The sequence below is a fragment of the Dermacentor silvarum genome, chromosome 3 (assembly GCF_013339745.2).
Source record: "Dermacentor silvarum isolate Dsil-2018 chromosome 3, BIME_Dsil_1.4, whole genome shotgun sequence".
Classification (NCBI taxonomy): domain Eukaryota; kingdom Metazoa; phylum Arthropoda; class Arachnida; order Ixodida; family Ixodidae; genus Dermacentor; species Dermacentor silvarum.
In genome coordinates this window covers 125,979,255-126,004,151 of record NC_051156.1, presented here as the reverse complement: position 1 = coordinate 126,004,151, position 24,897 = coordinate 125,979,255, and the positions used below count along the sequence as shown (strand labels likewise).

The following is a 24,897-nucleotide window of genomic DNA, read 5'->3' as shown; positions in this document are numbered from 1 at the left end:
TTTGCCAAACTCACACAAACAAAACATGTTTTCACAGTTATTGCAGAAGCTTTACATAACAAAACGAATAAAGTGACTCAAATCTCGAGCATTTCATGAAGTGTGCTTGCACTTCATGGAATGGTTTTGCACCATTGGTCTGCAAGGCACCAGAATCTAAAGTGGCACTGCTAGGTCTTGCGCGGCGGTAGTTTTCCTCCTGCAAACGAAACAACACAAGGAAGTTTCAGTGCTGCAAGTGCATGAATTCCTGTTGCACAGAAGCAGATTTTCACTGCTAGGCTGCAAAGGCCTTCTAGCAATGGCACTTATTACGAAACATTCAAAAGAAAACGCGTACTGCTTTGCTCCTTGATTTTACACAGCATTTTACAGTGGCTTTCAAGGCTACACAGCATGTATAATGCTTGACCTTCATGAAATCATGAATGACAAAAGCAAAGGGCAATGAGACAAACTAGTTATTGTAACATTAGAAACGGCTTGCGAGAAAAAAAATATTTAAAAAACAATTGGGGCATGGTACTCAATTATCTCTGTTTTGACAAGATGCAAGACCGCAAACATTAAGCGCTGCTATTTATATTACTTGCCATAACGGTCATTCCATGCCAAGTGTCCCCATCACTTTAAAGGAGAACTAAAAATTCATAAAATGTAGATTTTCGTGCATGCAACGTCAAAAGTCAGCATGCGATTAAAATAACAGCCACCACGATTGTAGTGCAAGCAGTGGTGGTCCAGTCAGTTTAAGAATTAGACCAATTTTTGGAGCAGGAAAAAAGCTGTTTTGTAGCAATTTAGGAGAAGCCACATTAGCATTTTGTAGCAGTTCTGTAGCACAAAATTTTGCGTTTTTGGATCAGTTCGAGCAGGAGAAAAGCAAGTGCATGTCATTTGGTACAGCTTATTACTACTATACAATTTTTAAGTACTTCATTAGAGCAAATGGACACCACCAAGACAGACTGACGCAGACATTTAGCTCGCATGCCCAGAGCAGGAAACATTGCAAACAGAGTTTATATGCCTATGTATATAGCACTTGTAGACTAATGAGATTAGTTTTATGCAATCAGACATAATACAAAAGCAACTATAAATGCAGAAAAACAATTTTGTGCAACAATGCAATGATTCGACGTTCGATGTGCGAAATGCTGAGCTGCGGGCTCGAGGAGTTGACGCTCGATGTGCTTAGTCGCGCAGTCCCAAGTGCTAATGCTCGAAATGCCTAGACGCGGGCCCGATGATTCGAAGCTCGATGTGCATAGTCGCGCATTCCCAAGTGCCGATGCGTGAAATGCCTAGCCGCGGGCCCAGGGATTCGATGCTCGATGTGTGAAATGCCTTGCCGCGGGCTTGAGGAGTCGACGTTCGATGTGCTTAGTCGTGAATTCCGAAATATCGAGTGCTGAAAGGCTTAACTGCACGTCCGATCGAGGATTCCCTGTGCGAAGCTTGGTTGCGAAGTCCGTGTTGCCAATGCTCGGAATGCTTAGCCGCGGGTCTGTCCACAAACGGAGGGATCGGTTACACTATTGCGATGTCCGTGTAGCGCCTAAGGCAAAGGTGGCGCTTTGGCGCACTTGGCACAAGTTGCACTTCAGTGGGCGCAGCAAGGCACAGATGAGTAGAATTAGTTAATTCTGGCTTAATGGCGCAAAAGCGACCAAGGCCATGCTGTGCCAGTCACAAGACAATAAAAAAATCAATGTTAGGACTGTAAAAGCTGTGTTACTTTATAGTTGATGTAAATAACCAGTTTCATCTAAAAAGTTGAACAACTCGGTTAATGGCACTAGCGGGTCGTCTCCCAATAGTAAGGTGGGGTGTAAAAGTACATGCAAGTTATCTAGATTATGTAAAATTTTCCGTCTCTGTGTTTCATTATGTGGACATGCCATAATAATGTGCATTACTATAAGTGGTTCATGGCACTTCTCGCAATTTGGTGGGTTTTCTTTTCGAAGTAGAAAATTGTGTGTTAGATGTGTGTGCCCAACTCAAAGTCAACATAAGATTACCTCATAGAACCGCGTTTGGTGACTGCACGATTTCCACTGGCCAAGCAGGGGTTTAGTCACACGTAACTTGTTATTTATGCACGAGTTCCATTCCTGTTGCCATTTTGATGCAAGGGCCTTACGAATCGCTTGGATACTGTCTTTGTATGGAAGTGTTGCGTCAGTTATGTTTTTGTGAGCTGCCATGGATGCACATCTATCTGCTGCTTCATTCCCTGGTATCCCAACATGGCTTGGGAGCCAGCAGAATCGTATGGTTCTTCCGTATTTGTTATTAGAGACCATGTTTAAGATGTCACCAAGTAGAGGTTCGCAGGCGGAGTTTAAATTTAAAGCAATCAGTGCACTTAACGAATCGGTATAAATTATGGCATTTTTCAGCTTCTCGGTGATAATTTTTTTTACTGCCATCCATATTGCATAAACTTCGGCGGTAAAAACTGAAGCAAAATGGTGTACCGAATACTAGTTTCCCAATTTTTCGTTGCGATTCCCACACCCACATGTTTTTGTGTTTTAGAGCCATCAGTGTAAAATCCCTGGCAAAAATTCTAATAGAACTTTGTATTAGTCTAATACAGTTTTGTATTAGACCAATAGACATTTCTATTAGTTGTACTGATTTACCTATAAGACCAATAGGCCCTGTGTATTAGACTTATTAGTCTTATACAAACAGTGTTGCGTGTCTACTAGTATCTCTATTAGACTAATAGGTCCTATTGGCCTTATACAGATTGTTGCTGGTCTGATACAACATGTATTGCTGGATTCCGCAGCTGTTGTTTGCTGGTGAAAGTTGATGAAAAAAATAGACTAGCAGACCGCTTGCTTGCATAGAGAGGTGTTTCTATTTAATCACAGAATAATTAAAAATTCTGCTGTACAATTGTGCAGCAGACTGCATTCGCACGTCTGCCTTAGTTTCAGCGCACTAAGCTAGTGAAACTGGCCATCTCTTGGCGACATACACAAAAGCGACGTGCGCCTACATGGTCTTGCCAATTTTGCTTCACTGAGCCTCATCGCGATGAGTCGTTGAGGAAACAGCTAGTGTTTACAGCACAGCGAATACTTCCCCACGAAAAAAAAAAAAAAAGCCGAACAACCAGCCATAATCTGCAAGGCAGAATCGCGGTGCCCGGTCAGCTAATGAACGACGGTACAATAGCAGCAACCATATTTGTTTGCGCCTGAAGTTTTGTCAGTGTCGTATTTTCTGTTGAAGTGCGCATAAAGTAAATGTTAAACTTTTAACCTAAATTGCTAACTTGATACCACATATAAAAGGCCGTAATATTTATTTACATCAAAGAGCAGTATCGCAGAGAAGGGAACACGGCAGGCGGGAAGGACATAAAACTGCAACCGTAGTCAGCCGTAGTTGCGCACAGCATGCGTGCCACGGCGGCTGCCATGTCAAGGCGAGGCGTGCGTGTTAGTGAATGAAAGATGTGTTTTTAAGGAACCCGTGGTGTTAGCGCCTGTGCAATCTCATTTGTGCAGTAGTATATCTGGATAGCTTTAGCTATGACTGCTGTTAATACTTCAAAACAACGCAAGGCAACTGTTTTACCCCTGTCCTTCGCGGCTTTGTGGATCTATCAGCGTGCATCGATGTGCAGCGTTTTCCCTGGCGCCGATATACCATTTCGAGGTAAGTATGCTTATTTATGCTTCTGTAGTAGAGTATAAAGTGTTTCTTCTTTTTTTTTTTATCCTGACGGTGGGCGTAAGTACAGTGCCGTCGGGCCGATTGCTGTGTACGTTGCAGCAATAACATGTCTGTTTCCGACAACGCTGTGCAAGATTTATGTCCAGAGTTCCTTGTATCTGTTTACAGTTTTGATAGAACACACATCTTATGTTGATTTTGTGTGCTTATAACTGTCCTGTCATGCCAGGTGGCGTAATTTTTTTATTATGATAAACATTTTGAGCTAGCATACATCAACTGTCCTAAAATATTGCGGAGTCACATTATTCTAATTTGGAAGCAAATATTGCCAGCTTCAACGTTTAGTGGTAGAACTAGCACCCCTGCTTTCAACTGTTTCTATATGTGTGTATTTTTGTGCCCAGGTTTTTTTAACCACTTCCTCAAAAGGACGTCCTCTGGTCGAAGTCAACGAAAAGCTCTCAATCAAGATTGCTGACCTGACGAAGATCTCGAAAGAGGAATCTGTAAAAAGACATGCTGTGCTAATAAATGCTTCTAGCAATTTTACCTGTTTTTCGTTATCTGGTGCATTGCAACATTTTCTTTCATAGCAACAGACGTATTAGACTAACACTAATAGGCCTATTAGAGTAATACACCAATATCTATTAGACTAATACACTAATAGACCTAATAGACTGTATTAGTGTCAATAACCTAATAGGCTATTAGTTTTTGTATTAGAATTTTTGCTAGGGATTCCGTGTAATTTATGTATTTTTCTTGGATAGCTCGGAACTCTTGTATAATGTGTTTTTGTGGGGTGTCTTTTTTCTTTAGATGTGTTAATGTCCAATCACATAACTGTGTAAAATCGCACCATGGTGGGGGGGAATCTTTGTGGCCTTTCAGCAGCTTGCAGTACCTCTTGAGGAACATCGTAAGTCTTGCAGTATTCCTCGTGGTGCAAAAGAAGTGGCCGAATCATGTTCGGCTTATTAGTGTAATGTAAGCATGAGTTGCATTGTGTGACGATATTGTAGCATATGTGCTGCAGTGATGACTGAATTTTGAGTACGCAAGTGAGTAGCGCTCTGCACTGCTGTAAAGAAGACTCATTACAGTCAACGTATAAACTTGGGACAGGTGATGTCCTGTAAGCACCACTTGCAAGGCGCAGTCCAAGGTTATGTACTGGATCAAGTCGTCGAATGTAAGAATGTCTGGCTGAGCCATAAACTACGCAGCCGTAGTCTAGAAGGCTACGCACAACAGACCGGTAAACACGTAAAAGACACGTTCGGTCGGAACCCCAGTGTTTATGGGACAACACTTTGAGGATATTCAATGCTTTATTTGTCTTAATCTTTAGTGTGTTTATGTGGGTCAGGAAGTTCAGTTTGGTGTCAAAGGTTACTCCTAAAAATTTATAATGTTGTTTGACCGGTAGCGTGGCGTCATTTAATTTCAGGACTACGTTTCTGAGAAAAAACAGTAACTGTTATCTGGGTGGAGAAGCGGAAGCCATTCTTGTTAGCCCATTGTGTAAGTTCACTTATTGTAATCTGAAGCTGCCTCTCACAGGTTGACAAATTTGAGGCACGACAAGCCACTTGCAGGTCGTCGACCTATATAGAGTGCATAACAGACGACGGTATAACCTTACCAACAGAGTTCATTTTTACAATGAAATGAAATTGCTGAGAACACAGCCTTGCGGAACAACATTTTTCTGTGCAAATGTACGAGAAAGTACAGTGCCGAGATGAACCTGAAATGTTCTATTAGACATGAAATCAGCTAGGCAGTAAGCATTTTACCACGGATGCCGAGGTCAGCTAGGTCTCTTAAAATTCCATATCTCCATGTGGTATCATAGGCTTTTTCTAAATAAAAAAAAACTGCCAGACAATGTTGCTTGTGTAAAAAAGCATATCAAATTTCATGTTCCAGTCGGACAAGATGGTCAGTGGTTGAACAACCCTTTTTATAACCGGGTCTGTTAGGTTTCTTGATTCTAAAATGAACGAGAGCCTTATATGCTTTCATATGATTTTGCCAGACAGCTTTTCAGGGCAATGGGTCTGTAGCTGTTTGCAGATGTTGGGGATTTACCAGCTTTGAGAAATGGGACTACTATTGCTTTTGTCCACTCTTCTGGCATTATCCCAGATTAAATTGAAAAATTCCAAGGAGAGCCTCTACAGATGCTTGGGATAGATGTGCCAGCATGGAGTAGTGAATACGGCCATGACCTACCGCTGTCTTTTTGCCTGCTGAAAGGAGTATGTTTAATTCCTGCTGTGTAAGAGGGGCATTGTACAATTCATTTGTATTCACAGATTGCAACGTGGTCGCTTGAGGACTTCAACCAGTGGCGACAGTCGCCTTTCAATTTCATTACTTCCATCATTATCTTCTAACATTCTAATGCACTGTTCTGCCTTTAGAGACTGTGTGATATGAGAGGTGGTGAATATTTTGAAGTTTATTTTTTTCCATCCTGTGAAGGGCTTCTTTTCGTGAACAGCCTGCTATGCACACATGTGTGCTATCTGCGTCGTGTTCCGTGCAGGTTGTACAGCTCGTTTCCACATGTTGTGGTGCCCTTTTGGGTTTAGTTCTCTCTGGTGGTAATTATTGTCACATCTTGCATATATGTGGCGATATCTCCTTTTTCTGCAGTTAGTGAAGGCGGTCACGGTAGCAGCTAGTCAGCGTTTGCTGTTGCAAGTTTGGTTTATGTCGAAATTGATGTGTTCTAATTAGGCCATCAATGAACCTTTGAAGGTTTTTGCTGTATCTGTACGGCGGCGGTTTTCTGTCCCACAAGGTCTTTGCCGTACGAGTACGGTTTCAATCCTCCGTTTGAAATTTCGCGCCATAATGACGATGTATGCTCACCGGGAGGTGCTGCCACCTTTAGGACTTACAAGAAGCGTTTGACATTTGTGCTACCTTCTTGCGGAGATAAACAGAACTGATTTCTAGTTTCAGCGCGTGCGTCGCGCAGACTGCGGCAACACCCCTTTCGCGGTTTCGGTTTCGCCGCGTGATCGCAACGGAGGCGCGCGAAACGTTTGAAGGGGCGGCGGAAGTTGATATATACCTTTATTGGCGCTGCTCTTAGCTTGTTTATCACCGTCGCTCACGAGGTATTCTCGCTCTCTGCGGCAACGCGCTTTCGGTTCCGCCGCGTGATCGCAACAGAGGCGCGCGAAACGTGAGTTTTCTCTCTGTCGGCACTGTCTTGCAGTGGCGCTGAAGTTGATTTCTATCTTGATTGGCGCTGTCTTAGCTTGTTTATCAGCGCCGCTCACGAGGCATCCTCGCTCTCTGCGTCAACGCGCTTACGCAGTTTCGGTTGCGCCGCGTGATCGCAACGGAGGCGCGCCAAACGTTAGTTTTCTCTCTGTCGGCACTCTCTTGCAGGGGCGGCGGAAGTTGATTTCTATCTTGATTGGCGCTGTCTTAGCTTGTTTATCAGCGCCACTCACGAGGTATTCTCGCTCTCTGCGGCAACGCGCTTATGCGGTTTCGGTTGCGCCACATGATCGCAACGGAGGCGCGCCAAACGTGAGTTTTCTCGCTGTCGGCACTCGCTTGCAGGGGCGGCGGAAGTTGATTTCTATCTTGATTGGCGCTGTCTTAGCTTGTTTATCAGCGCCGATCACGAGGTATTCTCGCTCTCTGCGGCAACGCGCTTACGCGGTTTCGGTTCCGCCGAATGATCGCAACGGAGGCGCGCGAAACGCGAGTTTTCTCTTTGTCGGCACTCTCTTGCAGATGCGGCGGAAGCTGATTTCTACCTTGATTGGCGCTGCTCTTTGATTGGCGCTACCTTGATTGGCGCGATATGGCGCTGTGCGTAGAACCGTGTTTCAAGGAATACCACACTCTGAAATATTATTGAACATTTGGAGTTCTGAGTGATGCCGACATCAAAATACTGTTTCTAATTTTTTTTTCACTATTTATTCCCGACTTTATACATTTTGTACATTCAATATCCGCAATAAAGTAATTTGACCATCTGGGAAAGTTTTTTTCAAAATAATTCGACCTTCAAAGGGTTAAAATGCATTGGCTGAATAATGGCCAGCCAGTCCACAGGGTGTTTCATTTTAGCTGCATCAAAATTTTAAAAATTGCCTGTGGCAGATAGCACAATTATAATCCTTGATCTAAACTACTCGATGAGGTGGGCCACTACTTCCACGAGAAATCAAAATGCCTAATCAAAAATTTAACATAATTATGCTAATTTTAAAATTATTTTACGGCACATCTTTCAATCTACGAATTATAGGCGTTGAGTGTGCAAGGCGTATCCACTTGGAACGAATTCTCAGGACTGAACAAGTTTCGAGATATTAATTTTCAAAGTGTCAGACAAAATGCATGGGCGTTCCAGTTAACTTTGTGCTTCAATGCATAAAACAGCGTTTTCCTCGGCTTCCATATGTCTGGCATGCCACTGCACCGCAGTTTATTGCTGAGAACGGCCACTTGGTGCCGTGCGGCTGATCGCAGTAATGGCTGTGCAGCGGAATGCCAGCCATATTGAAGCTCTACTTTAGTACTTTAACTGCAAATGTTAATTTATTAAATAAAAAAACTAAATGTTTTGTTGTCTGGCTGCTTCCCACAGAGTTGTTAAAGGGACACTAACATTAAATAAGAAGTCAAGCTAAAGTGATAGAGCAATGCTCTAGAACGTCTAAGGCATCAATATAATTGCGAGCAGAGCTTTACTAATCGAGAAATTGAGGTAAATGCAGGATATGATAAAAGACTCCCCAGGGACATTCCGGTACTTACCCGATGACGAAGGCACTCCCCCAAAAAATTGTGTCACTAGTACTCAACCACTCATTTTAAAAAGATTGTTTTGTTGGATTATAATGGAAGAAAATGCTACTTGTCTACTTCTATTAGATTCTTAGAAAAAATAACTTTTTGGCGTTACACTTGATAATGACGCGGGCGGTCAAAAGTTTTGTTTTCGTTCGACTCTCCGCTGCAAGCGCTTTCGTGTTTCAGAAGTTTCGTTATCGTGTAGTGCTGCGCTGGTGTTGCTGGCTCGCTAACTCACACTTGAATTTGCTAGCAGCTTGAGAGTCGCGACGGCACGTCCAGACGGTGACCAGCTTCGTCGCCCAACGTCGCATTGCTATAGTCCTCGTTGCTTTCACGCTCGGAAGAGCTGGTGTCGAGGCCGCCGTTGTAGTACGCAACAACGCCGGCAGCACGAGCCCTCAGCAGCATGTCATGCTCATCGGAGCTTCAATCACTAAAATCGAGCCCAGCATTGCGGGCGAATGTGTCATTGTCAGGGTCGTCAACTAGCTGGTCCATTGCGACGAGCGTCGACGATCACCGTGTTAACAATTCGGCACGCGCTTTACCTTTCGCAATGGTGGCTAGCCAACATACTTCCGTTTTCACACTACCATCTGCTCTGTCTTGGCTCTGTTTCTAGGTGCGCGTCTGTGCTTTCCGCAAAAAAAAAAACCATAGCACTGTCTGCGGGTGCCGTTTTGAGCCGGGAGTGAGCAAATAGTTGTCTCCATACATCTGATATTGCGTTGAATCTTGTGTTTTCGGCTTCGCTATAGCTGTAGGTTAGCCCAATGAAATTCATGGGACGCAAACATTGTCAGGGAAATGTTCGCGATGGCGTGGGCGCAGAGGTTGAGACGTACCGAAGCCGGTCAATTAAGTGTCAACGTCACGAGAGAATGTTCACGCACCGCTGTTACAGCATTTTTCGTACACTGCAGCCGCCGCCTAACCTAACGTGTGTGCCCGGCCAATTGCGAGACACTCGCTTTACGGCACATGCACTGCCGCAATGAAGTGGTTTGAATTACACAATTTCACTGCATATTTATGACAAAGTCTGCAAGCTTGGCAAGCTTACGCTTACTGGAAGATTTATTTCCAGAAGTCGGCCAGCCTGGATTTCTTACGAGAGTCTCACAGTCTGTTAAAAGCTTTCGCTCGCTGCGAGTTTCCGCCGTCATCGAACAAAACGTGTTCATGTTTACCTGTGCATGCGTGACACCGTGCTTGATAATTTAGTTAGTAAGCGAATGTTTACAAGTTTATACCGCTGATAAACTACTATCCTTAGTTCGTATAGCTGTTTACTAATTTGCTATCCCAATCGATGCTTTGCCCGCGAAATTTTTTTCCTTCCGCTTTCTGCCTCTGCGATTCTCTGTGCCTTCTCCTTAAGAGAGAGAAATTTACGCTTCTTTGTTGGCGTAGCTATTTTGACCGGACACATACCACAGAGAAAACGGCAGCGATTGTGGTAATCTCGTGCAGTCTCCCGCAGGTGCGTTATGACCACACGTGGCTATAGATTACAGTGGCTCAAATCGGTACTTTGGATTTTATTTTGTTCGCGAAAACCTCGTTCAAGCGGACATACGACTGTCACAGCTTTGGAAGGGCCTTCTAATTTGACAAATTTGCAGTTCTAATTTCAGTTCAGTCCCAGTGTCGTTCTCGAAAAGTTTGAAGCGGGAATACTGAACAAAACGCCGTCGTTATTTTGTATTATTTTCTATGGGCAGCTGAAGGGGAATCGGAAAATCTTCGTTGTGGCGAAATTTTGTTGAAGCAGGAGAAGAAGAATGTTTTATTGCACTAAAAAGATATACAAAAATGATTGTGACAGCATCTGGATCCATAGCCGATATGGCTAGTTAGGATCCATTACAAAAAGGTTTTGTAAGTACAGAACCAACTAGCGAGTACAATGTTAACATGAAAATTACAGCATCAATGAGGCATGTATACAATATCAGCAGCAGTTTGCGAGTACAATATTAATATGGTGACTGGTGGCTCCCGGAAAGAAAGAGCCTATTGAGACGGCGGAATTTTTGGCAGACATTTTATCAAGCTGGGTATATTGTTCCAAATTTTTGCGCCAGCATAGGATATTGTTCGACGGCGTGGACTACCGGAACATTGTGGACTACCGGCAGATTAAGATTTTTTTGTTCCGCCTGTTGAGTGTTACACCTGGGTTTTACTAAAACTGATGAATGATAGGGTATGTTCTTGTGAATTATTCTGTGTACTAATCTAGCCCTTTTATATTGCCTAACGACATTAAATGGCATTATGTTGAGGTTTCTGAAAAGCTCTGTGGAAGGTGCGTTCTTGGGCGCTGATGCGGTGGTTCGCACAGCTTTTTTTTTGCAGGATGCTAACCACCGAACAGTACGAAGCATACGTGGAGCCCCATGATTCTATGCAGTATGTTAGGTGAGAGTGAAATACGTTAAAATATAGTATACGTAGTGTCTGTAAATTGAAATATTTTCAAGCATCCGTGAATAACGTGAAGCATCCAAAGCTTAGTTTTTTTGCAAAGATGATCAATATGAGTTGCCCAATGGAATGATGAGTCGAGAGTCACACCAAGGTAGGTATGTGCGTTTAGCTTCTCAATAGCATTTCCTCCAATGTACAGCCCACATGTTTCAGGTACCACTTTTCGGTTAGAGGCGAAAACATACTTAGTTTTCTTTGTGTTTAGCAGTAATTTGTTTCGTTTAAACCATCGAGAAATTACTTCTAGTTCATTATTAGCGAGTAATTCTGCTTCCTGAAAAGAGCGGTGTGCTATAAGTAGGGCAGTGTCATCTGCATACAGAGCTGCTTGCATGTGGGTCAAGGAAAGAGGATAATCATTTATAAAGAGGGAAAACAAGATCGGTACAAGTACTGAACCTTGTGGTACTCCCGTTTCAACTAGTGTACGGTCTGATTTGTTGCCAAGTATTTGTACGAACTGAGTCCGCTGAGTCAAATAGCTGCGAAAAAATTTTGAAGCTATCCCTCTAAATCCATAGCGTTCGAGCTTGTACAACAAAATATTGTGGTTCACTGAATCAAATGCCTTTTTTTATATCTAGGAAGATACCTATGATGATTTGGTTATTGTTTAAAGTACAGTTTACTGTTTCTGCCACAAACTTGACTGCAGTAGCCGTACAGTCTTCCTTTCTAAAGCCATGTTGATTCGGAGTTAGGATACTGTATTTTGTAATGAAGTCAATCATTATTTTGGCTACCAGTTTCTCAAAAAGAGTGTTCACGCATGATAAAATTGTTATGGGACGGTAATTCGCTATGCTGTCGGGACATTCTCCTTTGTGTATTGGTGTCACCCTCCCTATCTTAAGCTATTCAGGGTACACACCTGTCACAATGACTGGTTGAAAATTACTGCAAGAGGTTTGCATAAGGTTTCAATGTTGTCCTTCAGTATCTTAACTGGTATTCCATCATGACCCATGGCCTTCTTGGATGACATCTAACATGCTACTGCAATGATTTCAGCTTCTGTAATTTCTCAAAAAACGAAAGTATTATTGTGAATAGTAGGGAATGGTGAGTCATATTCTCCGTTTGTAAAGGTTGCCAACTGTTTTCCTATAGTTACGAATAAATCATTGAATAGTTCTGCAAGTTCCCTTTCATTACAACCAATAACATTTAAGTCAGGTAAAAGAAGTTGTTGCAATTCCGGTTTGGTGACTGCCTTTATTATACGCCAAATTTCCTTTGTATTACCATTAGCTTTCGCAATAAGGTTACTGTAATATTCTTTTTTTCGTTTTCTCATCATCGCTAACGATAGATTGCGTGTGCTTCTGTACAGTTCCTTAAATTGCCGTTACCTATATTTTGCTTCATTTTGGTCAGCCAGTGTTCTCGTAATCTAATCACTGAGTATTGCCTCGTTCAAACAAGACCAAATTGGTGCGGACAGGTACGCTGCTCTCCGAGATTTGTGCTCTACTTTTACACATCTAGCTTGTAGTAATGATGCAAACTTTGCATAGGCTGCGTTAACATCTGTATCACTGGGACCTAAAAATTGTGTTTCTTGAATTGCTCTTCTACTCTTTTCGTAATCTATCCTCAGTGGGTGAGAGGTGGTTTGTTTTTCTGCCTGTAGATGAGTGCAAGAAACAAATAAAAATTGGAAAATGGTTCGAAACGTTTTCTGTTATTACACCGGCCGTAATGCATTCATTATCAATGTTTTGACAAAATGTGGTCAATTGTTGTAGATGACGTTGGTCTAACTCTTTTCGGTGCTAAAATATGATTTCTGAAGCCATAACACAACGCTAAGTGCTGATACTCCGCGCTTGACTGTTTGCCTGTGTCTATATTAAAATCACCGCATAAAATGACTTGTTTTTCTTCATTTGTAAAATGTTGCAGAGAGTGTTCTAATTTTTCTAAAAACGGCTGCACTTTCCCATCTGGTGGCCTATAAGCGACACCCATTATGACGTTATTTTGCATCTCTACGAAGAACATCTCTAGTTCTAAATTTATTTCCGTAAATTTTTCAAGTTTTTTTAAAGGTGAGACGGGATGATATATACAGCGCCACGCCGCCTCGGGAGCTTGACTTCCTTGGAAGGGATACAAATTGGTAGCCACTAATGTTTATGAATTCACAATATTTTAGCCATGTCTCGGATACTGCTATAACGTCATATTTCACGCTTTGTCGACTAATAAGCGCTATCATTTCGTCATAATTTTGGTTTAAGCTTCTTACGTTGCATTGCAAGAGGTGCAGCATCTTGGAGCTGTCATGTTTAATCGTATCGGCCATGACAGTGTCCATGAGCACGCAGTTGCTCGCAGTTAATGTAATAAAGCAAATTAAAAACAATCTTGGAGAGGTCTGCACTAGAAGCTATGTGAACTATGCTAGCATTTTCCGCTTTACTAGCTAGTATTTTGGACTGGGAAACCCAGTGGTTCGACTGGGTTCGACTGTAGAGAATGGCAAACCACATTTTTAATTTACTTTGTTATAACCAATAATTCATTACATCCATGGTTGTTGTATCGAGGTTCGACTGTAAAACTTGTCTTTAAAGAGACACTAAAGGCAAATATTAGGTCAACGTGAAATGTTAAAATACGATCACAAAAACCTCAAAACGGTTGTCTCGTGCCAAGAAATAACTTCTTTTATGAGAAAATTGCGTCTGAAGCGTCCGCATACCTCTAGCGCCATTCAAATTACCCGGTCTCCTGAGCGAGGAGTGGTGATGTCATGGTCTCATAGTGATGTGCCGCCGGTGAGTAAAGGTCTGCCTGCAGACGGTGCTACGGCCTTTTTGCGGAAAATGCAGACACGTGGCCACAAACAGAGCCAAGACAGAGCCGACGGCAGTGCGAAAGCGGAAGGAAAAGTGTGTGCCGAATCGTAAACATGATGATCGTCGACGCTCGTCGCAATGGACATTGTTGACGACACTGACCATGACACATTGGCTCACGATGCTGGGTTCGATTTGAGCGATTTAAGCTCCGATGAGCCTGGCATGCTGATGAGGGCTCGCACTGCCGGCGCCATTGTGTACTACGACGGCGGCCTCGACACGTGCTCTTCCGAGTGCGAAAGCAGCGAGCACTCCAGCAATGCGATGTGGGTGACGAAGCTGATCACCGTCTCGACATGCCGTCGTGCGGACTGTTCGGGCATCCCGCGTCATCACATAGACGTGACATTCTCTGCTGCTTGCAATTTCAAGTGCGAGCTTAGCGAGCCAGTAACACCAGCGTAGTATCACGCGATATCAGAACTACTGAAACTCGAAAGCGCGCAATGCAGAGTCAAGCAAAAACGAAACCTTTGCGCTATCCACGTCGTTATCAAGGGTAACGCCAAAAAGTTATTTGTTCTAAGAATCTAATAGAAGTAGACAAGTTGTATTTTCTTCCGTCTTATAATCCAACGAAATAATCTCTTTAATATATGAGTGGTTGAGTACTAGTGACAATTTTTTTGAGGAATGCCTTCGTCATCGGGTAAGTACCGGAATGTCCCTGGGGAGTCTCTTATTTTGTCCTGCATTTACCTCAATTTCTCGATTACGAAATCTCTGTTCGCGATTATGTAGACACCTTACACCTTCTTGAGCATTACTCTATCACGTTAGCTTGACTTTTTATTTGCCTTTGGTGTCCCTTTACGCTGTCATGGTGCATAGAAAATTTTATTGTGCCAGCTTCTTCGTCCTCATTTGTTTAGCGCTCCAGCTACTATTCAGTCGAGTACCGGCAAACCCAAACTACTAAATTTTCTAATTTTACCTTCAAATATGTGCAACACGCTTACGAAAGAAGCTACATTGAAAAGAACTATTTATATATTAACCTAAGTACCGCTGGACGAATCTTAGGAGAAAAAAAAAAAAAAAAAACATCAGGTCACACCGAGCTGACTGATATTGCACGTGAACACAGTGCAGCACAACACGCGCATGCTACTTTAACTGCAAATGTTAATTTATTTGAAAAAAAAAAGAGATGCAATTGTCATCTGGTGCAGGGGCCGAGCGAAGTCATGGTGGAAGATATCAAGTTAAATTAGCTTGTGCAGATGAGCACTGCAACACAAGACTACGTAACTTTGATTTGTCCACCAATTTTGTCCGCCCTTCTACCAGACGTTAAGACATTTCATAACCAATGTGAACTAGTGGATGGAATTAAAATGTAGACAGAGCTTTGATGCGCGTTTGGGTAATTTTTTGGGTATTGAAAAACCCTGAAGTTGAATGAATTGATAATGTACCCTTCTTGTACTTACTTATTTTTTTGACGGAAAGTGGCAAATCTTTCTGTTGTAAGTGAAAGATGCACGAAATGTCAGGCAAATCTGTGGTCTGACACTCAGCCACACAATTTCTTTTAACAAGCATGGTATGCATTAACGCACTCCAGAAACCACTTAATGTCTTGAGAATAGCATCAAACATCTTTTGTGATACACTCAAAAAGCGGAGCGGCAACAAAATTGAAACGTCTGTGGCGAACGGGGCGTGTGACTGATCACGCACGGTGCATTACATGTAGGCCAACACCATATTGCAGTGCAGAGACAGCACACAGAAGACCAAATCATGCAGTTCATTGTAAAAAAAAAAAAAAAAAAAAAAAAAAAAAAAAAAAAAAAGAGGCTGACAAACCACTTTGAGTGCACCAGACAACAGCACAAGCAATCCAAATTAAGCACAGTGCCAAAGATGACTCTCCTCAATTTCAAAAATTCTGAAGATACAGTACTACAAACCTGCAGACTCTCCACATTTTGAAAACATAAGCAGGGCAAGTCGATTGACCACGTCAAGCAGTCATGCAGCAAATGCGTGCGATATGGCAACGCAGACTCCCCCAACTGACGTCCCACACCAGAATGTGCCTTTCGGTCGTCTCGAGGCTAGCACTAGACATGGAGAGCTAATGAAGCCCCCTTATAAAAATTTGTGTGAGAACTTCTCTACTGAAAACCCAACTCAGCAGCCATAGACAAGAAAATAGTTCAGCTCTCACCTTTATCCAAGATCAGCTTTTCCAGCCTCTCAATGGTTCCTTCAATACAGCCTAAGTGATCGACCTTTTCATGAGTGATTTCGCTGTGCAAGATATTATGGTGCCATTCCTTCCTGCAGCAAGGTAACGATTAAAAACAAAGCAGTTAAATTGGCGCTGTTATTTCTCATATTTAACTTATGTGACAAATTGATAATGCAAGCATTCTTGTATACTTAGATTATTAAGCATGCAGAGGGATTACATATTAAGCACCAAGCTGGGTAACCTCCCTGCCTTTCCTTTGCTTGGCTCTCTCTCCCCGAATAGAATACAGAATATTTTCTTATTTCTCAAGCTAGCACGGTGGTATCTGTTTGTTTAAAAAAAAAAGAACTCAGGCTTACATGCAATGACACACGCATGCAATGACACACGCATGCGATAGACATGCGGACCACTGAGGAGCTTGCACATTACAAAAAAACTGCTAACAATTATCTGGAGCACCATGACGAACCTTTGAATCATGACAATGAAAGTATGAGTAAATGAGGTGCTTAGAAAAAGTTTACATCCGATTTAACTTCTATACGCAAAGCCATTTATTACAAAAAAAGTGTGACGTATTCATCCCATTGACGTTAAGCAGTCTAAAAAAAATGAGACATTTTTCCTGCTGACCCTCAAGAGTTTCAATGAAAGATAATTTCTGACTTCCCTCGCGAACCAAAACTCTTGAAATTGAGTGGTAAGAGTAAATTAAGTGCTCAGGAGTAGTTTCACTTCCATACAACAAGCCGTTTATTTTTAAGTGGGATGTGTTTGTTCCACTGACCCTCTCGGGTCTCAATGCAAAATTATATTTGACCAGTTTCTTTGGGAAACACACCGAAATACGATGGACAAAGTGGCACTGCACAGGTCATTCAAAAAAAGTGTGTGTGTAATTATATGGCGCATGCATTGAACACAAATAGCACTGGCACCTTTTTGAGCATGCACTGACATGGCCGACTTTTCTGCACTAGCTATCGTCTCCAGATACAAAAATGGGTGCTTATTGCGAGCTAAAGGTGTAAAATAAAAGTGGGAAGGAGGAATAGCTTATCGGGCATCTCGAGAGCATCTCGGCTTCGTGTGAGCAAATGTGGGCCATTTCCAGGAAGCGTTCCAACAATGAAAAATTTTTTTCCAGCTCTGCACTTGTCGCCTCTTGGCACCCACTTCCAAAACTATTCTCTCATGAAGTGTTGGAACCTTTAGATAGAAATAAGTGTGTCCCTTTGCTTGTGAAGACCGTTTCTGTGCACATCACAAAAGTGGAACGTATATGCTGCACTGTCCAACAAAGGGTTACGAAAGGAAATGCAAAATACATGCAGCCTTTACAATGTGCAAGCCATGTGAAAGCAATGAGTGGTAACTAGTTCATAACCTTAATCAAAACATTAAAATGACATCGCTTTGTCACAGTCCCCACTGTAGAATGTGCTGAAGTGGTGGTGCTCGGAGGTGTGCTGAACTTTTTTTAACCGCGCCTATAAATATCGATCAATTAGATCGACAGTTTTTCTGTGTTTTTGCAATTTATTGAATTATTTGAATAAATGAATCATGAATAATTAATGAATGGCAACTGCTGTTGCAATTCTACTAGCAACATCTGAAATGATGATCGAACTTTAGGTACTTGTCAGATATGACAATGTTTGGCAGATTGGGGAGTAAGGAAAAAAAAAATGTCACAGTTTCGCCCTAAGGGCGAAGCAATGAATGCGATAGCAACACAGCAATGTCATACGAAGTAAGGTGAGCGGCTTTGGTAGCAATATGAATTGTAGTAAACATGAGCTGATTAAGTAAGGAGGTGTGCTGCGGCGTAAGTAGACCCACATGAAGAGAGACTCGATGACCACGAGAAGGCGCGTGTTAAACGGTGGTGTTGATGAGAAGCGCTTCCCGTGGGCAGCGCGTGCGAAGGGACACATCTGTAGCGCTGCACTGCCGATCCGGGCAGCATTGCATGTGTAGCGTGCGTTGGAAAATGTGGCCCGACTATTACTAACTGAATGAACAAGCGTGCTGTGAGCGCGCACAAAAAAACCTGAATAGATCACACTGAATGACTGCAGACAACGACCGTCAAAACTCTGGCAGCAAGCGGATACGCCGCATAGGCGAAGGTACGTGCGGTCTATCGCTTCAACGGAAACTGAGTGGCGAATGGCGCCTAAAGGTCAGAGCCGTGTGGAGATAAGAGACGGTGCGAGCGAGCGACGAGCGCGGTTGTTCGCCCCCCCCCCTGCTCCCTCCGGCGCTGGCTTACCGCTTCCTTGCTTGCGCGTGGGGGAGATAAGAGACTGTGCGGACGAGCGACGAGCGCGGTTGTTGGCAGAGAAGTGCCCCCCCCCCCCCCCCCCCCTGTTCCCTCCGGCGCTGGCTTTCCGCTTCCTTGCTTGCGCGTGGGAGATTGAGTGCGTTCGCTCTCCGTGATAGCGCGCGTCCCCGCACGCTTCCGCTGGGGCATACGGCGCGCGGCGAAGATTTTATCTATACGGAACCTCACGGCGACGGCGACGGCGACGGCGACGACGACGGCGACGGCGACGGCGACGCCGACGGCAGAAATCCGGTTGAAGTGTCCATATAATTGCTATCGCAATAAAATAAAACTTCGACTGGAGGAATTGTTGAGATCAGCCTTCAGTGCTCCTTGCACATCTCTGGTAAAATGTCTAAAAATTTTCGCTTTGGTGGACTCTGCAAAATAATTTTTTAATGGAAGCAGCAGCGAAGACAACGAAGCTTCTCTCAGATGATCATTTTTTCTGATCAGACGTATAGGCTGTTTTAACAATGTCTCAAACAATGGTAGAGCCTCACGAGTTCACATTGTTTTGATAATTGTGTTCAACTAATATCAACTAAAACTTTATTTTACCGCCGACGAGTTGCTTTTATCCATCAGCGTTTCGACAGCGTAAGCACAAACTATTACGAGCAATTTTTCCCGTCGTGTAGGGTTTTCACCCACCTAAATGCATGCCGTCGATTACAGACTGACCTTCGACCGAGCTTTACTAGCTGTCCAAGCTCTTACATTTTGAACACCGCCTGTTCAAGTGCCCTTATTTATTACCGTACAATATTGTGCCACATTTCACATTAATGTACAGAACTGCACAAGAACTGAACAAAGCATGTAGAGGCACCAAAGCCAGCAGAACACGTACATCATCTTGCTTCCCTAGAAAAGCTGATCTAACTCAATACTCAACAACCATTGCTTGGCAAACCTGAAGAATGCAGGAAAAAACAAACCAGGTGCCTGCTGCAATGAGTAAAAATAAATGCTCCCTGTGCAATAGGAACTTGCCAGTTGCCACATTTACGAAGCTACTGCTTTCCTGTATAGCACAGACATTACTTTGGCTAGTATTCGCGCCAACAAATCACAATAATTTTTTCTTGCGTGATCTGACTTGCAAAAATTTGAACTATACTCCATCTCAAAGGCTCGTTGCAGCACTGCCGAAGGTACGAGGCATATACAGGCTGTGGGGTCTCACACATGCTCTTGGGACAAAGGAACGACAACACAGTAGTGCAAACAATCAAAAGGGCATTTATTGCACCTTTCATACACTAATACACACTAGCCAAATTACAACTAATAGAGCATTCACATGGGCGCGCGACAAATCAAGGGAGTCCGACTCACCGCGACCCGATAGCGAGCGAATACGTTTGCCCCATGCAATGACACCATCGCCTAGTCGTTCACGTGTACAGTCACGCCAACGGTGGCGCGCTCGAACGATCCGTGTTCGTCCATACCGGTGCCCCGCTCCGAGCCACGCGAGACGTCTCGCAAAGCGTGGATCGGCGCACGCACGGGACGTTCGCGTCGCTCACCGATCCCAACCCAAAGAGGAACAACCTTCTCCCTTTTGCGCCCGCCTAACCCCCCGCCATCAAGTGGCATTAGCAGCGCAACACTAGCGCCATCTCTCGCAATACAGTGCAACTCCGCCGCCGTAAAGCTACGCGGCGAAGCCAGATTACGGGAGCTATGCAGGGAAAACAACATCAGGGGATGCGTGAGAGTCGCGCATCCCCACAAGGCAAACTACTTGCACAGCAGCACATAGTTCCGGGCGTAACTGGCTGATTATTGGCTAACTAGAGTTTTATTTGTGCTCACTACATGAGACAGACAGCGATGCGTGACATGTTAGGACCTGTGCGCATGCACATCGTATACTGTGAATTAATGTGGCAGTTACCACCGGTAACCGAATAGCCACCCTAACTGTGACAAGATGGCAGCGCCCATACACCGCAGACTTCCCGCTTCGATACAAATTCGCACTTGTTACTGGCTTTCCGCCTTCTCAGCATGAAGCAAGTGGCATTATCCGTCATCGATAAGTCCCCTCTCAAGCTGAGGTCAAATCATTACGTATGTTTTGGCGTAATTGTTGAGATCGGCTGTTTGCTTTCACGCTGCTAGGACTACGGCACCAAACCGTAAAACTGGTTATGGAACGCTATAAGCGTAATTATTCACTGCATCATTAATCTACTACCCCGCTCTAGCATAGCACGTGATGACGGTAGCGAGAAAACGCCAAGTAGATGCCGAACGGACGCTGTGGTGCAGGTGAACATTTGTAAGGGCATTCGCACGTACTACTTGCTAAGGAGGCTGCACAGCATCTGCCAGGAAAGCGTACAGGGAAAGCAAAGCCCTGCAGTCGCATGCACTTAAACTCAACTTATGGTTAAGGCGTCAAAACATTGTTTGCGTCAATCCGCCCACCATGGAGCATGTAACAGTGTGGCAAGCAGACGCTGAGCAGACTACGCGGCGCGGATGAGCACATCTCAAGGGACATTCGGCCTTCCTATTGGCTAAGAAATTGTGCAGCTTCCACAATGCTGCAACCAGCTTGTGAGATAAAGTATAGGAACCAGGTGCATACTGTGTATATTTCAGATTTTTTACTCTCAGTACTTAAGCTAAAAATAGAAAACTATTACTTTCATTCATACTCCTTGAAGTCCTTTGAAGTTTCACATAAGAACTCTCAAAAACTCTCTGAGCAATTATTACTGCTATACTACATCCACACAAAACACCAGTGATCAGGCTTTAATTTTATGTATGGCATTATACGAAGTGGCTACTATGTCTTCAAATAAAATATTAAAACATAAAAGCACCGAAAATGAGCACACTTCTTGCAGTTGCGAAAAGAGTTGCACCAAGGTTTCAATTTCACAGAATTAGTGAAAAATGAGTAATCTTGGCAACAAAGCATTAATAAGAAGCAATCTTGGCAACGCTGCAGGGCTGGTATTTGTATAATTTTCCTATTATCAGCTGTTAAATAGAATCCAAGTCGACGACGAATGAATGCGGTGGGTAATGTAGTAGATATGGAAAGTCCCAGCCCATCATTTCCGAGACTTTCCAGCATGCCACGTGCAGCCTAATCTTCAAGATCACGCCAAGGAGTGTCGCGTTTGAAGTCATGCATCACTTCAGGCGAGTGGCATTGCTGGTGTTTTTTAATTGCAAGTTTCAATATCAATAATGCCCACTTATTATGCAAGCCTTTTATTGCGATAGCAATTATATGGACACTCCAAAGCAGATTTCTGCCGTCGGCGTCGCCGTGAGGTTTCGTATGACGTCAATGGAGATGAAATCGTCACCGTGCGCCGCCGAATGCTGCATGTGCGAGTGAAAGGGCGCGAGGGACGCGCTCTTTCACGGGGAGTGAACCCACGGCAGGAGAACAAACGCGCGTTCTGCGCCGTGCTTCCTTAAGGGCTGCAGAAGTAGGCATCTCTTTCCTCCTTTAAATCACCATATATGTAGAGCAACCGCGCCTTCTTCCGACGCGCGAAAGGCGGGGGGGGGGAAGGAGGTACCTTTTACTGCGGCACCAAGTGGCCTATTATATCAGAGGCCCCGGCAACAGTCCGCAACGACCGCACGCATTTTGTGCGAACGCGGGCAAAACGCGATGGCGTCGACATTAGTTCTGCGTGTTGCCGGTGCTGCTGCATGTCCAAGTTTATACAGCTGATATAAGCTACTATCATTACTCCGTATAGCTCTCTACAAATTTGCTAATTGCAATTGGTGCTTCGCTTTCAGGTGAAACTGCGACCACTTTCTGATGCCCCTCACTTGTTTTTGAAACAAAAATTTTCACAGAGGCTCTTTTATATTACCTGAAAATAGGCTTTTTAAGAAGGCAGCCAACAATTATGTTGCAGTCTACCTCAAAAAAAGCCTTAAAGTGGCAAAGAAAAGCTCAGAAGCACTTGGATGGGCTACATGAAAACTTCATAAGTATTTGAGAACTTTCACCATTACCTTGCTTACAGACATCCTTTGAATGAAGCACATCCATGAAACAAAAAGGTATGTTAAAAATACAGCAGAGGGTCGTGTAATTGGCACCCACTCCCATTTTTAAACGGGAATTGTTGATTTGTTCTTTCCATGTGATCGCAGAACCAAAATTGACTCTATATTATACAGCTCTTGCAATAATAAAGTTACCTTGACAGACGATTTAATTATAGAATCGGCAAATCTATAGCAGTAGTTTGTTTTCAAATTTCAGAAGTTATGATACCTATAGACTACTTTATTTTGTTTGATTCTTCTAGAATGCATTCTGTTCCCAGTCATTTATCAAATTTGACATAGGCGGATTTCACATATTATAGGCAGGAGTCTGGACACGGAGAAACCCCCATGTGATGCAGCTTATTGCACAGGAAGAGCAGATTTTATCAGCTTCATCCGGCTTTTACACTCACATGCTACAAAGCAGCTTACGTCATGTGGTAGGTTCCTCTTCGTCTAGAGACTCCTGCCTCTGACTGTAGAAACAATGTACTGATTGTTAACATTGTAGATGAATACAGTCCCTGACCAAATTTTGGACAGGCAGGGGGCCACAAGAACACCCAAATAACACGGCAGTGCAAAAAAAAACTAAAAACTTTGGTGGTTATGTAAATTTTGGTGCTTTTTGAAATGGTGGTGGTACGGAAAATTTTATTACTTTAACTTTGTTATGCCTCCTTAACATAATATCTACCGTACCTTCCGATGTATAAGCCACATTTTTTTTTCTTCTGAATTTTTCGCTGGTACGTCTTATGGAACGGTGCAGTGCGACTTGTATACGTTATGTGTGCGAGTTCAGCTCACCATCACACGCTTTCACTTGCATATATAGCATGCTGTACGGCGCAGGGGACGATGTTATCGTTATTGGACCTTTACGAAAATCGTGGTGGCCACGATGGCAAAAATATGCTGGAGTGTCGATATCAGTGCTATCGCATTATTTAAGAATGGCACCCATACGCTTGTTGTGATTTGCGTTCTTAGTGAGACGTGACTGTATTTTTTTTTTTAAATCGCTTACCGAATGAATAGGTGCATCTTATACAACAATGGAACTTATATACGCCTTTTTTTTCCCAGAAAAACTACAGTTTTGAGGGGGGTGCAACGTATAGACAGGAAAAACGGTACTTGAAATACTGCGGTGGTTCAGTCCTCCAAGAGGGTTCTTTACTTTTGCTGTTGCAAGCCGTCACAGAAATGCAGGTGCGTCTGCGAGACCCTCATAGTGCATAACTTTGCGAAACTGATATTTTGCTCTACTCTGGAGTCTGAACGCTTATTTTCGCCGTTCTATTCCGCAATCACCCTGTCAGCCAGCATCAAAGGCATCAATTTCATCCCGCCCGCACCATAAACACCTAGTACACACAGTGATGTATGAATGAGCCATGCTTTTAATTATTGAAGCCTTTCAAGTAGAATACCTTTTTTTATGCAGCCTGTCAAGCTCCTTCACCAGAGCTAAATTTTCATCCGAGTCACTGTCATCGACACACACTGTAAAAAGAAAAAAAATTAAATCCACATATGATCTTGAAACTGGTAACTCAGGCTACAGTATTTACAGCTTCAAGCATGCATTGAAAATGCCCGTTTCAAATCTTTAGCATCCTTAAATGAGAATACCTTTAGCCAACAACATCACAAGTTGCAATTTTGGGTCCCCTAGAGAAATATTATTTACACCTGTGCTCTATACAATCAGCATTTCATACATACAAATGACCGCAGATCCATTAACTATTCCATCTCATTGAGTGCAACTGCAAACTACAACTGCACCCCAAACTGGCTAAAAAGATGCATATGACCTCATGCTGTCTAATTGTTTTATATCCTTTAATCACATGCAAGTTTCAATAGTCAGCCACAAGCAAATTTAGCGCAGATGTTTGAATGACACTCACTGAAGACAGCAAGATATCAAGTACTACTGAAGAGCTTTTCGTTAATGGTGGTTGAAGTCCAATAAACAGGACTAAAAAGAGAGACAAAAAGCGCACCCTCACAACTGATTTTTTCTCAACCTCAACATAAAAAACCCAGGTGTGTGCATAACAGCACAAGGAATGACTTAATAAGTTGCCAACACATTATCATAGCCAGTCACTGAGGAAATTGCAACTAATTCGTGTAAAGCACAATGCAGGCCTGTTCCAATATAGACGGCCTCCACAGTTCATGCGCCATGATATCCCTGCTTCCCTGTAAGGTATTCGTACTCCGCCAGCATGGCTCACACATCAAAATTTGCAGTGACCTCATAAATGTTAGCTGGTCCCATTCTTAAATGACAAGGCGTGCTTTTGCAGTCAAGTTTGAATTATCTGGTGAATACCAATTTCAGGATTAAAATATGATCGCCAGCTGAAGCTTTGGTTGGACTCAAA

At 43.3% G+C, this 24,897-nt stretch overlaps 1 long non-coding RNA gene across 1 annotated transcript; it reads right to left on the bottom strand.

The window, feature by feature from the left end:
* LOC119445758 (uncharacterized) lies at window positions 1-23,997 on the bottom strand. The gene is made up of 3 exons (XR_005190674.2): window positions 23,932-23,997; window positions 16,084-16,196; window positions 1-199 (listed from the first exon to the last, which is right to left on the bottom strand). It is a non-coding gene; the product is annotated as an uncharacterized LOC119445758 (long non-coding RNA).
* Window positions 23,998-24,897: the final 900 nt, after the last annotated feature.